The sequence below is a fragment of the Hippopotamus amphibius genome, chromosome 5 (genome assembly GCF_030028045.1).
Source record: "Hippopotamus amphibius kiboko isolate mHipAmp2 chromosome 5, mHipAmp2.hap2, whole genome shotgun sequence".
Lineage (NCBI taxonomy): Eukaryota > Metazoa > Chordata > Mammalia > Artiodactyla > Hippopotamidae > Hippopotamus > Hippopotamus amphibius.
The window spans coordinates 71276547-71298911 of record NC_080190.1 but is presented as its reverse complement, the minus strand read 5'-3'; the positions used below and the strand labels follow the sequence as shown (position 1 = coordinate 71298911).

Sequence of the window (22365 nt, the reverse complement as noted above, 5' to 3'; positions counted from 1 at the left end):
TCAAATTACCAATGGCATTTTTCACAGAACTAGAGCAAGAAATCTTACGATTTGTATGGAAACGCAAAAGACCCCGAATAGCCAAAGCAATCTTGAGAAGGAAAAATGGAGTTGGAGGAATCAGGCTTCCTGACTTCAAACTATACTGCAAGGCCATAGTGATCAAGACAGTATGGTACTGGCACAAAAATAGAAAGGAAGATCAATGGAATAGAATAGAGAACTCAGAAGTAAGCCCAAACACATATGGGCACCTTATCTTTGACAAAGGAGGCACGAGTATACAATGGAAAAAAGACAGCCTCTTCAATAAGTGGTGCTGGGAAAATTGGACAGCAACATGTAAAAGAATGAAATTAGAACACTCCCTAACACCATACACAAAAATAAACTCCAAATGGATTAAAGACCTACATGTAAGGCCAGACACTAGAAAACTCCTAGAGGAAAACATAGGCAGAACACTCTTTGACATCCATCAAAGCAACATCCTTTTTGACCCACCTCCTAGAATCATGGAAATAAAATCAAGAATAAACGAATGGGACCTCATGAAACTTAAAAGCTTTTGCACAGCAAAAGAAAACATAAACAAGACTAAAAGGCAACCCTCAGAATGGGAAAAAATAATTGCCTATGAAACAACGGACAAAGGATTAATCTCCAAAATATACAAGCAGCTCATGCAGCTTCATACCAAAAAAGCAAATAACCCAATCCACAACTGGGCAGAAGACCTAAATAGACATTTCTCCAAAGAAGACCTACAGATGGCCAACAAACACATGAAAAGATGCTCAACATCACTCATCATCAGAGAAATGCAAGTCAAAGCCACAATGAGGTCTCACCTCACACCAATCAGAATGGCCATCATCACAAAGTCAGGAAACAACAAATGTTGGAGAGGGTGTGGAGAAAAGGGAACTCTCCTGCACTGTTGGTGGGACTGTAAGTTGGTACAGCCACTATGGAAAACAATTTGGAGGTTCCTTAAAAAACTACAAATAGAACTACCATATGATCCAGTAATCCCACTCCTGGGCATATACCCAAAGAAAACCATAATCCCAAAAGAAACTTGTACCATAATGTTTATTGCAGCACTCTTTACAATAGCCAGGACATGGAAGCAACCTAAATGCCCATCAACAAATGAATGGATACAGAAGATGTGGCATATATATACAATGGAATATTACTCAGCTATAAAAAGGGATGAGATGGAGCTATATGTAATGAGGTGGATAGAACTACAATCTGTCATACATAGTGAAGTAAGTCAGAAAGAGAAGGACAAATATTGTATGCTAACTCACATATATGGAATGTAAAAATGGTACTGATGAACTCAGTGACAAGAACAAGGAAGCAGATACAGAGAATGGACTGGAGAACTCGAGGTATGGGAGGGGGCGGGGAGTGAAGGGGAAACTGAGAAGAAGCGAGAGAGTAGCACAGACATATATATACTACCAACTGTAAAACAGTCAGTGGGAAGTTGTTGTATAACAAAGGGAGTCCAACTCGAGGATGGAAGATGCCTTAGAGGACTGGGGCAGGGAGGGTGGGGGGGACTCGAGGGGGGGGCATCAAGGAAGGGAGGGAATATGGGGATATGTGTATAAAAACAGTTGATTGAACCTGGTGTACCCCCCCAAAAAAAAAATAAATAAATAAAAACAGATGATTGAAAAAAAAAAAAAAAAGTGAAGGGGAGGGGCTTCCTAGATGGAGCAGTGGTTAAGAATCCGCCAAGGCAAGGGATATGGGTTCGAGCCCTGCTCCAGGAAGATCCCACATGCCATGAAGCAACTAAGCCCATGTGCCACAACTATTGAGCCTGCGCTTTAGAGCCCATGAGCCACAACTATTGAGCCCATGAGCCACAACTGTTGAGCCCATGTGCCACAACTACTGAAGCCCATGCGCCTAGAGCCCAAGCTTTGCAACAAGAGAAGCCATGGCAATGAGGAGCGCGCGCACCACAACAAAGAGTAGCCCCCACTCGCCACAACTAGAGAAAGCCCGCGTGCAGCATCGAAGACCCAACACAGCCAATAAATAAATAAATAAATTTATTTTTTTTAAAACGTGAAGGGGAAACAAAGACTCTCTCAGACAAAAATCAAGGGAATTTGTCCTGAATAGACCTGCCTTGCAAGAATTGTTAAAAGCATTTCTTCAAAGGGAAGGAAAAATGACGCAGGTTAGAGACCCAGAACTACATGAAAAAGGAAGAGCATTACAGAAGAAATAAATGAAGGTAAAATCAAATATTTTATAATTCTTGATTTATCTAACAGATAATTTGTTCAAAATAATAATAGCAACAATGTATTGTGTGATTATAGCTTATGGATAAGTGATATGAATGACAGTATGTCATAAGAGATGGAAAAGAGAAATTGGGAATACTAAGGTGTTTGTACTACACATAAACTGGTATAATGTTATTTGAAAGTGGACCTGGATTAGTTGCAAATGTATATTGCAACACAAGGGAAACTGCTAAATATCTTTCTTTAAAAGAAGTATAATTGATATGCTAAAAGAGGAGACAAAATGAGATCATATAAAATGCTCAGTGAAAACCACAGATGGCAAAAAAGAGTGAAAGAGCAAAAAGTAGTGAAAGACACTGAACAGAAAACTTATATTAGTCCAAATACAGCAATGATCATTTTAAAATCAAAGGTCTAAATACATGAATTAAATGACAGACCCCATCAGTGTGAATCAAAAAACATCACCCACCTCCAGGCTGTCTACAACAAACGTACTTTAAAGACATAATTAGATGAGAAGTAAAGGGACTGAGGAAGATATACCATGCTAACCCTAATTGAAAGAAAATGAGATCAGGTATATAAATATCAGACAAAGCTGACTTCAGAACAAGGAGGTCATCAGTGGTTTCCAGCAGTTCCAGAGGAGAGAGAGAGGGAGGAGTGGGTGGGGCACAGTGGAGTTTTAGGGCTGTAACACTATTATGTGTGATACTATAATGGTGGATACATGACATTACCCGTTTGTCAAATTTACAGAACTGCACAGGACAAGGAGTGAACCCTGATGTAAATGATGGACTTCAGTCAATAACAATGCATCAGTTAGTTTACCAGTCGTCACAAATGCACCGCACTAAGACGAGGTAGTAATAGCAGGGGACATTTTACAGGGAGACAAAGACATTTAGGTAAAGTCTTTACTCTTTCTGCTCAATTTTTCTTTGACCCTAAATGTGCTCTTTTAAAATAGTCTAATTAAAAATTTAAAAAAAGAAACAATGCTCACTGTGGGCACTTGGTCCCCTCCTCCCATCACGACCAGGCCTGGTCAGAGCCTCAGCTCTCTCCACCCACGGAGGCCCTGTGACCTGAGCCCTGACACCCCTCAGGTCCCCCAGACTGGCCTCTGATGACAGTTCTCTTGTTTCCCTCCTGGGTAGAGGGACTGGGGATAAGAGGCTCATGACAGAGTCCCAGGTGATGGACAAGGGGGCTCTGAGTCCCCTCTTTGGTCTGCTAGAGAGATACTAGGAGAGTGAGATGTGGTTTAATGAAATAAAAGAGGGCAATTCAGCCGGAAGAAGGGCTCGCCCCCTCCCCAGAGGCCCATTTCTGAATAGGACTCAGTGGATCTGAGACCTTCCCTGGGACCACATTGGGAGGCATGGGCTGAAGGTGGAGGAAGAGCTCTGGTCACTGTGTCACTCCTGCAGCTGAGTCACCTCCTCCTAGAACACTTGGGTTGAACAAAACTGGCTCTGCAGAAAATCCCTGACATTATAAGGCCCTGCCAGTTCTGATTTGTTAGGATTGAAGTCTTTAGTTAATGCCTTTGGGGATACCTTTCAGTCCAGTGCCCCTGCCTGCCTGTCCACAGTGACCACACACAAAGGAGAGAGAGCCACAGAGAAGGCAGATCCCTGGGACCTTTGGGGGCAGCACCAGACTTCCCTGTAGCAGGAGGAAACTTAAATCAGGGAAATGGGCCTCACTTGGGAACAAAGCGCACTAATCTGCCCCGATGTGCTCTTGTACATGAAAACAGACAGAGCCTGGCCCTGCTCTGACCCCCTAGGTTTGCTGTAGGGCCAGGTGAGGACTAGAGTGGTCAAGCTCTGGGCTGAGACCAGCCCTTTCCACCTCCCCAACCATCTGTATAAGTGAGATCACTTTCTGTTTCAGAGCAGTTAGGGAGAACTATTTCCTGGAACCTGGCTGGCCCCTCCCCCTCTCCTAGGCCAACTGATCTACCCTGGTTACAGAGCAGTTGTTTACCTTGGAGATGGAACACTCTGCAGGGTTCTGAGTGGACAGTTGGAGCCGCTGGACACTGACTCTCAGAGGCAGAGCTGTGGAGCCCTCGCAGCCATGAAGGGTCTGCTGCCTGCCTCTGGATCCACTTTCCAGTTGATCCTGGAGCACCTGTGGGGTGCTCTTCTGGTGGTTTCCGAAAGCTTGAAGAATATCCCAGATCCCCCTTCCTTTTCCTGGAAGATCCTGGTCTGTGTTGTGGTGCTACTTGTGATAGTAAAGAGAAGACACACTTCAAAAAATGTAAAGTTGCTAGACAAAAGGAGTCCTGCCCATGATGAAGTCTGTGGAATACGTCGTGAGAATGAGAATGCTGGACCAACGGCACGAGCCGATAAAGTCCTCAGGTCCCCTGGGGCAGAGGCCAGTCCTCCCACGTTACAAACCCTGTGCTTCTTGGCGATGAAGGCAGTGCTGAGCAAGTCATCATTTCGGGGCAACGTCAAATTTCCAGAAAAGGCACAGGACAACCAGCGTCTTCTACTTCCCCAAGTGACTGATAGAAACTCCACCTTAAAGTCCTCAAAGAAGGGTGGAGAAAAATTTCAGAAGACGATGGGTGATTTGAATAAGATCACTTGTTTTCCAGAAGGTTCAGAACTACTTGCCCAAGAAATTGCTAGGCAGAAGCAGAGACTCAAGAAAATGAAGGAGAAAGAAAGGCTGGCGCCAAAGTCAAAGTCACGAGCAGAGGAGGTCCTGAATGGTAAAATCAGCCAACTGACATCAACAGCTGAGCACATTCTGAAGACCATCCCATTGCTTGACCTCCTTGGAGATCATGTAGGTGACGGGAACTTGAAAGTCCCACAAAAGAAGGAAGCAGAAAACAGCCCTCGATCCATCTATTGGTCAGAAGCTGATCTGAAGGGTGTCATTGGTGATGCTGACTTCAATACATCCCTTTGGAGTCCTAAAGAAAGAGCCCAACCACTGTGGGAAGAGGAGCAAATGAATGAAGGGCTTCCAGGACAAATATCAAGTTTTGAAGCAGAAGAAATGTCTCTGCGGTGCAAGAATTCACAGCTGGAAGGAGATATTCAGCAGCTGAAGCAGCGGTTTCAAACTCTGAGGAAGATATTTAAAGATGATTTAACAAAACTTCAGAAAAAATTTCTTGAGGAGGAACTGCACTGCTTAGAAGTGGAGAAGAAACTTGCCAGCGTGTGTAAAAAGATAAAGTCCGCAACTGAGGTTCGTGACCTCTATAAGAAGATGGCAGAAGACCTGGGCAAAGGATGGAAGAGGATCAGTTCCTACCATCAAAATGAGATCTACATCGATGAGAAGAGAGCTGAAGCACGCGGGATGGCAGCTGTGTCAACCGAGAGAAAGCTCAAGGAGCTTAGGAAAGAAAATGAGCGCTACAGACACATGCTGGCCAAGGTCGAGTCCAAGTTCCAGCCTTTCCCAAGGGGCTTTGGTGCTCCTGCTGCTCCATTCGAAGCCCATGGAGGTCGCAAAGTGTCGGGGGATGCCCAGGGTCATCAGGCTCCCCAGGGAGGAGGAGGGTCATGCCCTGAGGGCTCAGGGATCTGAGGCCACCTGCAGGTTTGACTCAGCTTCCCCAGTGGCCAAGTTCTGAATACTCACAGCCACAGCACAACACCTGCTTGTTTTCTCTTTAAAGTAATTTTGATTTATCTCTTTTTAGTTTAGCTACTGTCCTTTAACTGATGCCACAATTGCTCTTATTCAAATAGATTTTATAGTTTTAAGATAGTATTTTTAAAGTTTCATTTAATCCTTGAGTTCTTGTTTTTAATATATTCCTCATATAATTCTTATGAAAACGTTATTTTTACCTCTGACCCTCTAGAATTAGATAAGTACAGTTGTAGTATTTTGATTTAAATAAAACGTTTATTATTACTCTGACCATCATTGAAGTTTAGCATGGATTCAGACACTTAAAACAATAAAGGCGGTTTTTGTATGCCAAAAAAAAAAAAAAAAAAAAAAAAAGCTTTTGCACAGCAAAAGAAACCATAAAGAAGACTAAAAGGCAACCCTCAGAATGGGAAAAAATAATTGCCTATGAAACAACGGACAAAGGATTAACCTCCAAAATATACAAGCAGCTCATGCAGCTTCATACCAAAAAAGCAAATAACCCAATCCACAACTGGGCAGAAGACCTAAATAGACATTTCTCCAAAGAAGACATACAGATGGCCAACAAACACATGAAAAGATGCTCAACATCACTCATCATCAGAGAAATGCAAGTCAAAGCCACAATGAGGTATCACCTCACACCCATCAGAATGGCCATCATCACAAAGTCTGGAAACAACAAATGCTGGAGAGGGTGTGGAGAAAAGGGAACTCTCCTACACTGTTGGTGGGACTGTAAGTTGGTACAGCCACTATGGAAAACAATTTGGAGGTTCCTTAAAAAACTACAAATAGAACTACCATATGATCCAGTTATCCCACTCCTGGGCATATACCCAAAGAAAACCATAATCCCAAAAGAAACTTGTACCATAATGTTTATTGCAGCACTCTTTACAATAGCCAGGACATGGAAGCAACCGAAATGCCCATCAACAAATGAATGGATACAGAAGATGTGGCATATATATACAATGGAATATTACTCAGCTATAAAAAGGGATGAGATGGAGCTATATGTAATGAGGTGGATAGAACTACAATCTGTCATACAGAGTGAAGTAAGTCAGAAAGAGAAGGACAAATATTGTATGCTAACTCACATATACGGAATCTAAAAATGGTACTGATGAACTCAGTGACAAGAACAAGGAAGCAGATACAGAGAATGGACTGGAGAACTCGAGGTATGGGAGGGGGCAGGGGGTGAAGGGGAAACTGAGACGAAGCAAGAGAGTAGCACAGACATATATATACTACCAACTGTAAAATAGTCAGTGGGAAGTTGTATAACAAAGGGAGTCCAACTCGAGGATGGAAGATGCCTTAGAGGACTGGGGCAGGTAGGGTGGGGGGGGCGTCAAGGAAGGGAGGGAATATGGGGATATGTGTATAAAAACAGTTGATTGAACCTGGTGTACCCCCCCCAAAAAAAAAAATAAAATAAAATAAAAAAAAAAAAAGAAGAGAAAGAGACACCAGGGATGTGAGTGCACAGCAGGATGACCACATGGGGACAGAGCAAGAAAGCAGCTGTCTGCAAACCAAGGAGAGAGGCTGCAGGAGAAGCCAACCCTGCAGGTACCTTGATCTCAGACTTCCAGCCTCCAGAATTATTAAAGGATATATTTCTATTGTCTTAGCCACCCAGTCTATAGTGCTTTGTTATGGTGGTCCTAGCAAACTAATACTGAGGAGAACTTCATCAACTTGATAAAAAATATCTATAAAAACTCTATGGGGGGACTGAATTGGGAGATTGGGATTGCCATATATACATTACTAATAAGAAAAAAAAACTGTACACTCTAAATATATGCAGTTTATTGTATGTTAACTGTATCTAAATAAAAGTTCTTAAAAAAAAAAAAAAAAAGACTTGTACCAGTATTTTGTCCCTAAGGGTCCTTATTCCTACTGAGGGTAGAGTTGGGAGCTTGGGTCTATGCTTCTAGGATTTTCCTTGGGACAAGATTACCATAAAATATCTGTTTCTAAACTGTTGAATTTAAAAAAATATAAACATTTTATTTTAGAATACTTTGGGTTTTCAAGAAAAGTTGTGAGGATGGTACAGAGAGCCCCCATATACTCTGCATCCAGTTTCCCCTAGTATTAAAATCTTACATTAATATGGTACATTTGTCACAATTGATGAAGAATATTGATACATTATCATTAACTTAACTCCATACTTTATTCAGAGTTCCTTAGTTTTTCCTAAATATCCTTTTACTGTTCTGGATCCTACCGACATTACATCTAGTTCTCATTCTCCTTAGATTCCTCTTAGCTGTGACAATTTTAGTCTTTGACGTTTAGAGTTACGATTGTCTTCCCCCACTCATAAGATATGAACTTACATCGGCTGTGGCTCTTTCCTTTTCACCCCTTAGATTTCTGCTTTCCTTTTACAGGCACACTCTCTCCTCTCTCTCTTTCTTTGTACCTGTTTGTTCTTTTCTACTCATTTGAGATCTCTGCCTTGTGGTTTTCAGATATTTTTGGTTCCTCCTTAGCTCTGACTTGCTTAGTGTTTTCCTGCATTGAATGTTTTCTAAGCTAAAGCCAAAGTTAAGGAACCTCCACTGATATGTGAATTTCTTGAGTAGACAGCCCCTTAATGCCTTTTCCTGATTTATACATTAACTTAAGATCTAGAACAGACAGGTATTTGCTGTGTGACTGAATAGTTAACCCCTCTGAATGGACTTTTTTTATATTAATGACCCCTGAGAATCCCTGTCAGGCGTGAAATGATGATGTAGAGCTTACTGTGGCATTCCTTCTCTCCTCCATCCCTCCCTTCTACTCTTTAAGATTCACTAATTGAACTAAAATATAATAACATGATTGCTTCTGGTCATTGACTTACGCTTTTCACTGATGATGGAGTCAAGTGTTGTTAGAATAGAGAAAGCAAAAATGTTGCTATACACGTGGCATAAAGGGAGGGAGATAATTTAATCACTTTAAGGAAAATCAAAGACATTAATATACCAACATGATTTCATAAGTATAAATATCAGATGAGTGCTAGCTGTTGTTTACCTGAAGACGCTTCTAAAATTACTGCCTTGCAATGACTTATTGGATTAGCCTGGATCAGAGGCTAAGGCTCAGAAGAAATCAGACTACAAGAAACCGGAGTATAATTAAAGTAGAGAAAAAGATTATATGGTATTGCAAGACAGACCAGAACAAGATGTAACTTGTTCTGATGCATTGTGAGCCATCCATTCAGTAGTATAAAGTCTATGAGTTACAACAAATGAAACCAACAACATCATTTTGGTCCTGTCAAAACCACTTCCAACTGAAGCAGATTTGTGCTCTAAAAGTTAATAATTCATCTCTCCATCACTTTCATTTTTGCATCCTCTGTCTCCATCCAGTTGTGTTAATTCTACTCCAACCATCCACGTGGCTGCCTAATCTAATTTAAACCATCCCCTTCCCCATCCTGAGAACTAGTGGAGAGATTCCTAATTTTTTTGCCACTTTACTTTGATACTAATATTTATCTCAAATTCATTAAGAGACTGCTTTTTTGCTCACCTGTTCTTTGAAGACCAATGGCTCCTGCTGTCTTTTAGTCAGTTCACTTACCCATCTTACCTTTAGGCTGGTGGCTGACTCATCTGTTTCGATTTGATGGAGTTTTTGACTGATCACTTCTTTCAATGAGAGCCACTTAATAGAAGTGCATTGATGTGGCACTATTACATAGATGAGGTGGGGACATGCTACTACTATATATAAAGCCTGTGAGGTGGAAAAGAAAAGAGGACCAGTTTACCTATTACATTTCCCTCTTAGAGATTTCTTCCATAATTTGTTATCAATGTGCCGTCAACAAAATCCTGTCCGCTACCTATGCTACAAGTTACAATGTGATTTTTCCTCTTGAAATTTCAGCTCTCACTCTCATTTCTTGGAAGAGAGACATTAATCTTCTGAACAACCCACAGAATGTTTTTCAAGTATTCCAGCATCTTTCCAAGGGTGTGAGATGCTTCCTTCTAGGCAGTTCATTCAGAGCCTAAGTGAGCTCATCAGCAATTTTCTCATTCCCTGTTCTAACTGGGTTGAATCCTATCTTTAATTAGACAGAGATAATGAAGGAATCTTATATTGTTTTTTACACATATTCATGGTATTTAGAGGGTTTACTTTACTTTTAATTCTGTCTAAAAGTGGCTGACTCTGATAATAGTTATAATAATAATTATCTTCCATTAATTGGGAACTTATTACAGGTTGTACATGCAAGATCTAATTTAATCCTCACAAAAATGCGATGGAGCAGATGTGAATGAGAAAACTGTGGATCAAGTCAGTTAAATACGCTACTCAGGGTTCTACAGTAGTAAGCTTGAGAATTTGAATTTGAACCTCTGTGAATCATAGCTTCTTATCTAACATTTTAATCTATCATGATTGGGCTGCAGAGCTCATGGGAGCTATCTGCCCAGAGAAGGGCCTTCGCTGATTCAGTCCGGTTAAAACAGATTGAATTCAGATGTCTTTATCAGTGTCTTGTCTCAAGAAGGAAGTGAGAGAAAACGAAGAGGTCAATATTTAAGAGAACGACAGACATTGGTAACTTTGGAAAACAGGAGAATTAGGCTGGATGAGCTTAGAGGAAGTTGTTGAGGCTATGAGCAAAGAAGTGCTAATGTGGCATTTAGCACTTGTACTACATGATAGGTGGCCCAGGTTCAGAAGACTGGGTGCAGTCAGCCAAGAAAATATTTAGAAATTGCACTTTATCACAGTTTTAAGTGACTGTGCTGTTTGCACTTGGTAGATATACTTTGTTACTCATTCCTTTATATTTGTATGGTTTATATATTTTAAAAATGAACCTGTGTCATCTTTGGGTCTTTCTTTGTCCCTATGAAGTAACAGTAAGTAGAACACTGCTTATTTGTTTTGTTTTGTTTTGTTTTTGTGGGTTTTTGAGGAGATTCTAACTTCTGTGTTAGCATAAGAAGTTCTATGGACAGGTTTAGGTGTCATCCTTCCATCCTCTGTCCTTAATAAAAATATAGTTTCTATAGCTCTTCTGACAGAGAACCATCTGGTCTCTGTGTTGGTACCTCTATGGGTGGGACAACATTACAGCCTAGACTCAAACAGATCTGGGTCTTCAACTCAGTTCCCTTATATGCACAGTCTGTGACATTCGGGAAGTTAAATCCCCATATATGACATGTGGATAATAATATCTACTGCACAGGGATGTGTGCGCATAATGGGATAAAGTATGCAAGGCAACTGGTGCCTTAGTTCATGTCAGCTCTGTTGCCTTTTAGTTGTTCATTTGTATGCTGAGCTATAATCTTTCTTTTTTTATCTTTTACCCACTGGTAAGCCTTCTATCTGAATTCACTTTAAAATATGGTACCTACAAATTTTCTTTTAAAGTGCTTTTCTTTCTATGTTGTGCTTCCTTTGGATTTGCTTCTTCCCACAGTTTTGGCTTATAAACATTGTGATGCTGTCATACTCTTGTCAATTGGCTTCACCTACCCTGGATGTTCAAGCAGTAGGTCTGATAAGTAAACATGGTATATCTATTTTGTTCAGCTGTTTTGTCAGTGATAGAGTTTTGCAGCAACATGCTTGCAGTTTCCTCCAAGAGGACACAGAGTCATACACTTTTATTTCCTAGCCTTGAGCTCCCATTTCTCTGACTGATCAACTGGATCCTATTAGGCAGAAAGTGGAGCATCTTCTATGCACTGCTCCTTCGCTGACGTTAAGGAAGTTACAAGAATAGGTAAAATATGTGACCTCTCCTTTTTGAGCTACAATGTGGTACGTTTAAAATGAGAAAACTCCATTCAGCATAAAGAGTAATATGAAAAGTTCCAAAAGGACAAAACATGTGCTACAAAGTTTCCAGAGGAAAGGAAGGATATCTAGGACGAGAGAAGAAAGCATTCTGTATTTTAGATGGGGTCTTAGAGAATGGGCATGTAATGTTAACTTTCAGCAATATCAATTTTCAAGTAATGTGACAGAAATGAAAAAATTAACACGTTGTTATTAGAAAAGGTGTGGAGAAAAAAATACTTCCCTTCATATACTGTTGGCATAAGAGTGCATTATTACTTTTGGAAGGTAATCTAGCTGTCTCCTGTTAGAATTTAAATTGAGTGCCATTTGACCCAGGAATCCATTTCTGAGAATGGATTTGAAAAAAAAGTTATAAAGGTTTACCTACAGTGATCTTTATTTCAGCCTTGTGTGTAATAGTTTAAAAGGGAATAAACTGAATGCTCATCTATGGGAATGACAGAATAAATTAAGGACTACTTATAATATGGAATCTGAGGCTGTTAGTAATATGAAAGAAGCAGATCTCTATATATTGAGGTAAAAGGAGTCTATGTGAATTGTATGAGAAAAGCTAGTTGCAGAATAATATATACGTATATTTTATGTATATATATGATCACTTTATAAGCCATATTATTCATCATATCTTTGTGCATATATTTTTTACATATAAAAGAATGTTTAATCATGAAAACAATTATAAAATTCAGCTAAACAGCCAGTATTATTAATAATGGCTGAGTATATTATAGAAATATGGAATATTATGGTGAAATATTGTGCTGTAATTTAAAATAATGTCTTCTAATGAAATAAATGTCATGGAGATGTAATATACAGCATTGCAACTATAGTTAATAATACTCTTGCATATTTGAAAGTTGTTAAGAGAGTAAATCTTAGAGTTCTCATCGCAAGAAAAAACAGTCGTGTAGGTGTGTGTGATGACAGGTGTTGACTAGGCTTATTATGATCATTCTGCAGTGTATACAAATGATGAATCGCTATGTTGTACCCCATAAACTAATGTTGTACGTCAGTTATAACTCAGTGTAAAAAAAGCCTCTATCTACTGAACTTAAAGGGTATTTTAAGTGATTAAAGCTCCAGTTTGTCTAAAAAATGCATAGAAGAATAAAACTGTAGGGCCCTGTATATTTTTTATGTTTTATAAATTTAAGGAAGATGCAAATAATTATATGCCAAGTCAGTAACACTGGTTGACTTAAGGATGGACTTAGAAAAAGAAGAGTTAGCTTTTTATTTTCACACATCTGTATTGTCAGTTTTAGTTGTTCAAAAATGCATGAATTGTTTACTAAAAACAGAATAGAAACTTTGACTTTCAACTTAAAATAATCTGGCTGAGAAAATCTTTTAAAATGTTAATAATTAAAAGAATGGAAACAGAATTGCCCCTGAAATGTGTTTCACCAATGGAAATAAAAATAGAAAGCGATGACAGATTCAGATAATCTCAAAATAATTAAAACTGGGTAGGATGAGAACCATCAGGTTTACACGGAAGCAAATGCTTTCTGTTCAAATTGGTTGACTAAGTTTACATATTTCTTCCTCTCCATTTTTAGGACCATAACTATATATTCTTCATATTGAAAAATGCTTTGAGTGCACAGAAAAAAAAAGATTATGGGCACTGAGAATCATGTCATCTGCCATCTGCAAACTGGAGACCCAGGAATGCCAGTGGTGTAATTCCAGTCCCTGAGTCCAAAGGCCTGAGTACCAGCGTAAGTGATGGTGTAAATCCCTGTCCAAGGGTGGCAGACCCATGTCCCAACTCAAGCAGGCGGCAAGAAAACAAAAGCTGTGTCTATTTTTATGTAGGTTAAAGAACAATATAAAAGAAAGCACAATAAATTGTTTCCATAGGATGGTAGAATTGGAGAAGGGAAGGGGAACTTGTTACAAAAAGAATATAACATCTTTATGACTCAAATAACTGGCAATAAAAATATATATGTCACTTAGTGAGAAGGAAAAGAAATGAGTAGGTTGCTGGTAATCCAGGATGGTCTGGGCACCAGGAAGGAAGGAGTAACTGGAGGCATGACTCCTGGGAGGAGGCTCACGGACCAGTTGTCCAGTGGTGTAGGCCTGGGTAACGCATGGGTAGAACAATGTCTGCAGAGGCAGATGAGACAGATTGAATGTGGCGTGAACAGCTTGTATTTCTTTTGGTAGCTAGTGGGCAGCAAATGAAGCTGTTTGAGCAGGGGAATGACAGGACTCTAGATGTTTTTGCAGGAGCGTTTTCCAGCCCCATGTTCGGGGTGGACTGCACATGGCAGAATCTAGAAGCTGGTAGAGCCATTAGAAAGCTATTTGCAATAGTTTAGGCAAGAGATAATGAACTGTGCTAGAAGAGTGGCAGCAATTTGGAAAGAGAAAAATGAGAATGATATGTTGGAGGGAGACTGCACAGAGTTGTCAACTTATTGATGTAGCTGGGGGTGGGGGGGAGGAGGAGTCAGTGGTGACTGAGAGAATCTTGATATCCTCGGCAGAAAGAGAGGGGTCGGAAGGTGGTTTGGAAATTAAGTGTGATTTATGGCAGAGTAAGGGACCAGTTGGCAACTGAAAATTGCCAGTTAGATTGAGGCTACAGTTCTGTTTCCAGGAGATTTTTGCATAGGTAGAAGTTTGCAACGAGTGGATACAGAAGATAGGACTTTGATATTTACATTTTGAGTCAGAAGAATGAACGTAGCTGTTGAGAAGATGTACCCAAAACACCTGGAGGAAAATTAGAAAAGCTTGGGCTATAGAGTCTGACTCATGTTTTGCTAAAATCTCTGTGTGCTTTTATTCTCTTTTATCTAAGTCAGTTCTGTGGAGATTGAGGTGACCACCATCAATGGATGCTAGAACCATTAAAAAGGCGAAAGAGAGAAAAAAAAAAAAAAAAAAGGTGAAAGAGGAACTTCATAATGGGAGGGTCATGCTGAACCCACTTACACTCTCAATCCGAGCCTCACTAAAGGTACTGTGACTGGTACATTGTTCTGTCAGGATGTGTTGTAATAGAAAGTGTCCAGTGCAACCCACAAAATAGTCTAGTCAAAAGGAAAAAAATAACTTGAACCAGAATCAATGGAGCCTTCAGAGCTACAATGAGTGCCCTACATACAAAAACAAACGAATTCTGTTCCGTGAGCACATTCGTAAGTCCCACAAAGTTAGCCTAGGAACTCAACTAACACAATCGGCTATATAGTACTGTACTGTAATAGGTTTATAATACTTTTCACACAAATAATACATAAAAAACAAACACAAAAATAAACATTTTTTTATCTTACAGTACAGTACCTTGAAAAGTACAGTAGTACCAGCTACATCACTGCTGTTTTTACGCTTGCTTCCAGACATCCTGGGCTTGAAATTAAAATACTATACTACTGTACTCTATAAAGTACACAAAAGCACAACCTCTTAGGATGCACGCATGCGACAATGTATGTCATACACATGAACTAACTTATGTGATTGGATGTACAAACACAGGCTCCCATCTTTGAAAGTTCTCAACTTGAGGTTCATATGTAGGGGACTAACTGTATATCACTGTACAGGAAACCCAGTGGCTATAAGAAAAGGATAATCAATAATACAAGGAGGTAATTAGTCAAATGCAAATATGAGATATTTGATACTCTATAGGCCCAGAAGACCCAGCTGTACTAACATAAACGGCAGAGAAAAGGAGGGGGGATTGTTATAGAATAAAAGAGACTTAAAAATCATAGGAATCCCCTACCCACTCTCCCCTTCGAAAGGAAAAGATGTAAGCTGGTTCAGATAGCATCACTGATCAAACTTTCCCTCACCCCCTTCATCAAATTCATCACTAAACCACTAAGATGTGGTGATTTTGCTTCTTCAGTGTCTCTCAGTCTCTCCCTTCTGCTCCACTGACACTGCAGTATTATGATCCAAGCTGTCATCATCTCCTGCCTGGACTATTACAACCATGTTACAACTGATTTTCTTTCCTCTGCCTTGTTTCCGTCTACGTTCTCCATATTGTAGCCTGAATGAATTTTAAAAATGCAAATCTGGTCACGTGACCTTCCTGCTTAAAATCACCTCAGTAGAGAAAGCCCCAAATCCATCACATGACCTAGTGGGCTTTCTGTGATCTAGCCCCTGCCCACGTCCCACTGCCTCACCATCGTCCTGCTTTAGCAGGCACTTCTGTTTCTGGAATGGGCTGTGGACCTCTCCCTTTCAGAACCTTTGCATATGTTGTTCTCAGTCTGGGGGATCCTTTTCTAAAGACACACACAGACACACACACACTGCACATGTTAACTCTACTCCAGGAAGATTCTTCCGAGACCCCAATTCTAGCCATGGCCTCCTTGGGACAGGCATCCTGTGTTTTTTCCTTCACAGTGCTTATCATAATTTATGATTATACGTTTGTGTGTAGGCCTGTTTATAGGGGTCAGTCTCAGGAGGTTATAAGCAGAGAGCAGAGGTTGTCAGTTGTCAGACATTGTGTTTCCAGTGCCCAGCACAGTGTTTGCCACCTTAAAATGTATAATAAATGAATGACTGGTTTTAGTGAATCTTCTGGACACCATGGCACTGTCAGTACAGATTCACACAACAGTCTTCTATTCACCTTGGCTTTGTGTTTCTTCCCTGACTACCCCCACCTCTTTTTGTTAATTTGTGATCAAGAGAAAGCTCTCAACATTTTAGTTCTTGGGTACCTTTTATGTGGCATTGAGATTATTTAATGCATGTAACCAGATTTTATCTCCAGTCTTTCTTAAAGAATTATTCAGTTGTCTTTGTGGATTTTCCAGTGAAGATGTCCTAATACCACTTCTGCTTTTTCATGTTTTTAAATCCATGTTCCTAAAGTCCCCAGCTTATGTCTAGCTCTGCCTAGTGTTTTCTTCCATTTTTTTTGTGAGAGATTCCAAACAAAGTAGGCAAGAGTATACAATGGAGAAAATATAGTCTCTTCAATAAGTGGTGCTGGGAAAACTGGACAGCTACCTGTAAAAGAATGAAATTGGAATGTTTTCTACCACCATACACAAAAAATACACTCAAAATGGATCCAAGACCTGAATGTAAAGCCAGACATTATAAAACTCTTAGAGAAAAATCTAGGCAGAACACTCTCTGACGTAAATCGCAGCAAGATCTTTTTGGATCACCTCCTATAGTAATGAAAATGAAAACAAAAATAAGCAAATGGGACCTAATTAAACTTAAAAGCTTTTGCACAACAAAGGAAACCATGAACAAAACAAAAAGCCTTCAGAATGGGAGAAAATATTTGCAAATGAAGCAACTGACAAGGAATTAATCTCCAAAAATATACAAACAACCTAATCAAAAAATGGGCAGAACATCTAAACAGATATTTCTCCAAAGAAGACATACAGATGGCCAACAGGCACATGAAAAGATGTTCAACATTGCTGATTATCAGAGAAATGCAAATCAAAGTTACAATGAGGTACCACCTCACACTGGTCAGAATGGCCATCATCAAAAAAATCTACAAACAATAAATGCTGGAGAGGGTGTGGAGAAAAGGGGACCCTCCTACACTCTTGGTGGGAATGTAAATTGGTACAGCCACTATAGAGAACAATATGGACATTCCTTAAAAAATTAAAAATAGAGCTACCATATGATCCACCAGTCCCACTCCTGGGCATATATCCAGAGAAAACCAAAATTCAAAAAATTCCTAAAAATACATGCACCCCAATATTCATTGCAGCACTGTTTAGAATAGCCAGGACATAGAAGCAATCTAAATATCCATCAACAGAAAAATGGATAAAGAAGATGTGGTACATATATACGAAGGAATATTACTCAGCCATAAAAAAGAATGTAATAATGCCATTTGCAGCAACATGGATGGACCTAAGAGATTATCATACTAAGTGAAGTCAGAAAGAGAAAGACAAATACCACAATATCACCTATATGTGGAATCTAAAAAAAAATGATACAAATGAACTTATTTACAAAACAGAAACAGATTCACAGATTTTGAAAACACACTTATGATTACCAAAAGGGAAACATGGGGTGGAGGGATAAATTAGGAAATTGGAATTGACATGTATGCACTAAAATAAGCAAGGACCCACTGTATAGCACAGGGAACTCTTCTCAATATTCTGTAATAACCTATATGGGTAAAGAATCTGAAGACGAATAGATACATGTATATGTATAACAGAAACACTTTGCTGTACACCTGAAACTAACACAACATTATAAATCAACTATAATAAAAAAAAGTCACTTGTTCCTAAAAACTATGTTTAGAATAACCATGAAAACTTCATGAGATATTAAGCAAAGTCAGCTATCATCCCAAGCTATTTTCTTGCTGACAAACTTTGTAACAGAGATAACACAAACTTATTTGACTTTTGATAAATCTAGGTAGAATACATGTTTGATATTTAATCCTGATAATTCTAAAGAATGCCTATTTTAAATTAAACCAATAACATTAAATTTGGTTTTATTTACTAAAGATTAATCCTAGATCATATGAAATTGAAAAACATTAGGGCTAGTTTCTATTTTTGAGAATTTTTATTTAAGTGCTTGTTTTAGCCAATTAAATAGAGTTCCTTTACAAATTAATTTTACAAAACCTTCTGAAGGTAGCCAATACCCTGTCTTTAACGTACACACATAGGCATACAGACACACAAAACCAGAGATCCCCTAGCTTTCACTTTAAAGCTGTAGTCATGAATCAGGTGCAGAAATATAAAACTCGTTTATAAACAAGTTGGGATAAGTTAAGTTTATCTGCTCAGATGGCTAAGGCATTTTACTGTTTGTGGAAAAGACTGTTTCTCAAGGACAAATACAAATCTCTAGTCTTAATTAATGAGGCTGTGAGTTAGATTTTGGAGAAAGCCTCCTTCCTTCCTTCCTTCTTCTTCTTCTTTTTTTTTCTTTGATTTTAGGTTCTACTGATTGAGTTAACCAAGCTGTCTCAGGAGACTGTGGACTGTGTTTTACATTTTTGATTTTGTAGAGAATTGTAAGACAAAGTCAGTTGTTTTCAATCCCAGTAAGAACAGGGCTGCTGACTAAATGATATCAAAAGGCTGATCTACCCATCCAACTACATTTTTCTTTAATTTGATTCTTTATATCAGGGAGAAGATTTTCAACTAAAATGGGAATCAGAAGATTTCTATTCTAGAACTTCAGGGTTCAGTGCACCACACCTTCAAAAAATCTGCACGAGTTGTTCAATAAAGACCATCTTTGTGAGTGCACAGTTTAACCCCAGACTAATTCACCCAAGGGGCAAAAAGCCTCCATTGTTGCCTCAATATCAGACCCCAGATTCCACCTCACACTGATTGGAAAGTGTGACTCAGGCAATCCTACTGGCTCCCTTTAGCAGGTTCAGTGAACACTGACAGAAGGGTGGATGTGTGTGTCCTGTCTTATAATACAAGGCAGGCGAAACATTTCCCAGTGAAACACAAAGTCCAACCCCACAATTTAATCAGGCAAAAAGAGATGCAACACCTTACATAAAACCCATTCAAATATACCAATTTTCTTATAAACTTTCACCTCAATTCCATCAATTCTTATACCTCTAACCAGACCTTCCGCTAGGACCGCATCCACAAGTCTCTGTCTTACAATACTGGGTAGGGTAAGTATCCCAGACAGACATAACATCCGTTTCCCATAAACCCTCAGACAACCGTTGACATAACCTCTTCACATAGCATTCCAACCTTTATAATCCTATCAACTCTTGCACTTTTATATTTTCTCAATTTAATTGTAGCCCATGTCAGGTTTCCACCAATGTGTTTTGGTACCACCACTCCTGGGGCTCCCACATCAAGAAGTCCCAGAAACTTCTCTCCAACCCCTGGCCATTTTATCCATTACTATGTAAAAGGCCTTGGATCCCCAGTGAGGGATTGAGCCAAGGGACCCAGGCTCTTTTGTCTATCTTTAACTAGACTTATCCACCTAACTGTTGCCCTAAGTGATTGCTGGTCAGATTTCTCACAGTAATTTTTGCCTTCCAGCTTTTAAAATTTCTCCAAACTGGGGTAGAGAAGAGTTATTTGGGGCCCTCTAATGTTGGGGGGCCAATAGGGAGTAACTTTGACCAAGCCAACCATAATAGTGATGTACTAAAACCTTTGCTTTAACTCTACAAATGTCCATTCTATTCATCCCATTTCCTACTAACCATCCAAAGATTTCCACCCTGCTGGGGAGGAGTCCAGGACTTACCTCTATGATTCCTCTTTGTTCTGTCTCCTTCAGTATTGGCTTTATTTACCTTATTTCTTTAATCCTTTAAAAGTTTCCACCTTGTTGGGAAGAGTTACCTGACTTTCCCCTCAGCTTCTTTCCATCCTCTTGTTAATTAATGTAATGTTTTTACTATAGCATCTGTAAGACCCATGAAGGGAACCTGAAGCTACTATTTGGTAAGGCTTCCCAAACCATCATTTTTTTTTTCCTTATTAAGGGAATTTTTAAGGTTAGCATTATATATTTCTTTGTATTCACCTTTCAGTTTGGTTTCTCAATAGGTACCAATAAATCAGTTGTCTATGATGACAGCTCTCTAAAAATTTACCAGTTTAGAAGTTTTTCCAATTCAAAGGTTCCATCGTCTGGCCATTAATTAGTAGGACCATAATAGTGACTCAAACCAATAATCCTTTTTATGGCTTAACCATGGGGAAGTGGCATCCCATGAGAATTAAAAGAAGGCAGCCCTTACAAGATCCAGAAAGTTCACACCGTTTCTCGTCTGAGAAAGTAAAGGCCTCCCTTGCACATGGGGACTAGCCAAGCAGCAAAGTTCGAGATGACAAAGGCCCCTATGGACCGGGACTCCTTACAACAGACTCCCTTGAGAGCTGGCACAGTCTGACAAAGAGATGACAGTCACAAGCAAGCCTGTGCTTCTGACCAATTGGACACAGCTGCTCATAATCCCAGTCCATTCGAATGGCTGCCAGTAGCACACTGTTATGTGCACCCTCCTGACGGCTGAGACCAGAGACAGTTTTCTTACTGGTCAGCAAGCCAAATTCTCAAGACATAGAACACAGTTAAGGGAAAACCTAATTAGACCAATGGTTTTCCTCCTTATGAAAAATGACATAAACAACACAAAGAAAAACAGTAACCATCTCTGGGAGGAAAAGAATGAAAGTAAGAGTGCTCTACCAAATTTCCCAAGAGTCGCTGAGTTCAATGAACTAGCTCCACAAATATTTTCTCTTGCTAATCTAATTTTAGAAAATAGGAAAAGAGACTCTTACCATTCTTATTTCCAACTGATCCTGCAGGCAAAGATATGGGAGACTGATTGATGTGGTAAGAAACTTGACTTTCTGCCAGCGTTTGTCAGTTTCCCAGGATCTTTTAACTGCAGCATCTTCGGGGTGGAGAAGATGGTAAAGCTGAATCCCGCCAACTATACCAAATGTCAGGGATAAAGAAATTTTCCTTCTACCCTTCCAGGTTCTTCTCTCCAGCCTAAGAATTAAATTGACATAACACAGATTAACAGAAGAAAATTAAACAAAAGTTTAATAACATCTATATGAAAGGGACAGACCCAGGAAAACTGAGTAACTGGCCAGAATGGCCAAAGCCCTCACCTTAAATACCATCTTCAGCTAAAAACAAAAGAGGATGTTGGGGTAGTAGTTTGGGACTTCAAAGGGAAGAAGGCAATTCATATGGACATGGAAAAGCAAATGTTTGATATGTTTGCTGGGCCAGGCAGAGACAATGGGACAGAGGGCTCTCTGATCTCCAGGCCCTGCTGAGTTTCCCCCCACCACATGCAGCCCATATTCTTTTCACATACCTCTGGCAATAGCTCTATTCTGGAACAGACCCTCTAATCTACATGGTTTTTTTTTGGTAGTTAGCAGGAAGGTCAAAGATTCTTCTTGAGTCTTTGGGGCCTTGATTGTTTTTAGCTCAGTATAATCCACACAGCAAAGAGACACATTTTAGGGTGGCAAATTTTGTTCCCCTACAATGCCCTGGACTCTGCATCTCCTGGCATTCCTTAGAGCAAAAATATAACATCGTGTAAGAGCAAACCTTGATGTATTTTCAGGTCTAAGAGATTGGCCTCACACTTTTCCTCTAATCTAATGTAATTCCTTTTTCTAAGGAAAGAATCAAATGTGTGATTTTTTTTTAAACTTTTCTTATAGAAAAGCTATGTTGTAGTTTTTATATTCATTTAAATATAGAGGTCTTAAGGGCTTAAGAAATAGAGTAAAACTCATAACAAGTGTAAATATATACTGCACGTATTTGTTACTTGCATTTATTACTTTTTGACCTTCAAAAATTATTTTAACAATCTCTTACATTTTGGCCTCTTATTATTTCTTCAGAATTTAGAATGATATTCTCTTTTCAAATTTTCAGTTATTTTCATAAAATTTTTTAATAGTTTCACAGATATATACACCAACCATTTAAAATCTATCTTGTACTCTAAAATATATTTTCTTCAACAGTTCTAATA

At 39.3% G+C, this 22365-nt stretch overlaps 1 long non-coding RNA gene across 1 annotated transcript in view; it reads left to right on the top strand.

The window, feature by feature from the left end:
* Positions 1-22365, top strand: part of LOC130853593 (uncharacterized) — a 156432-nt gene that overhangs the window by 112541 nt on the left and 21526 nt on the right. The window contains exon 2 of the long non-coding RNA XR_009053818.1: positions 13376-13537. This is a non-coding gene — a long non-coding RNA (uncharacterized LOC130853593). The remainder of the gene's footprint in view (positions 1-13375; positions 13538-22365) is intronic.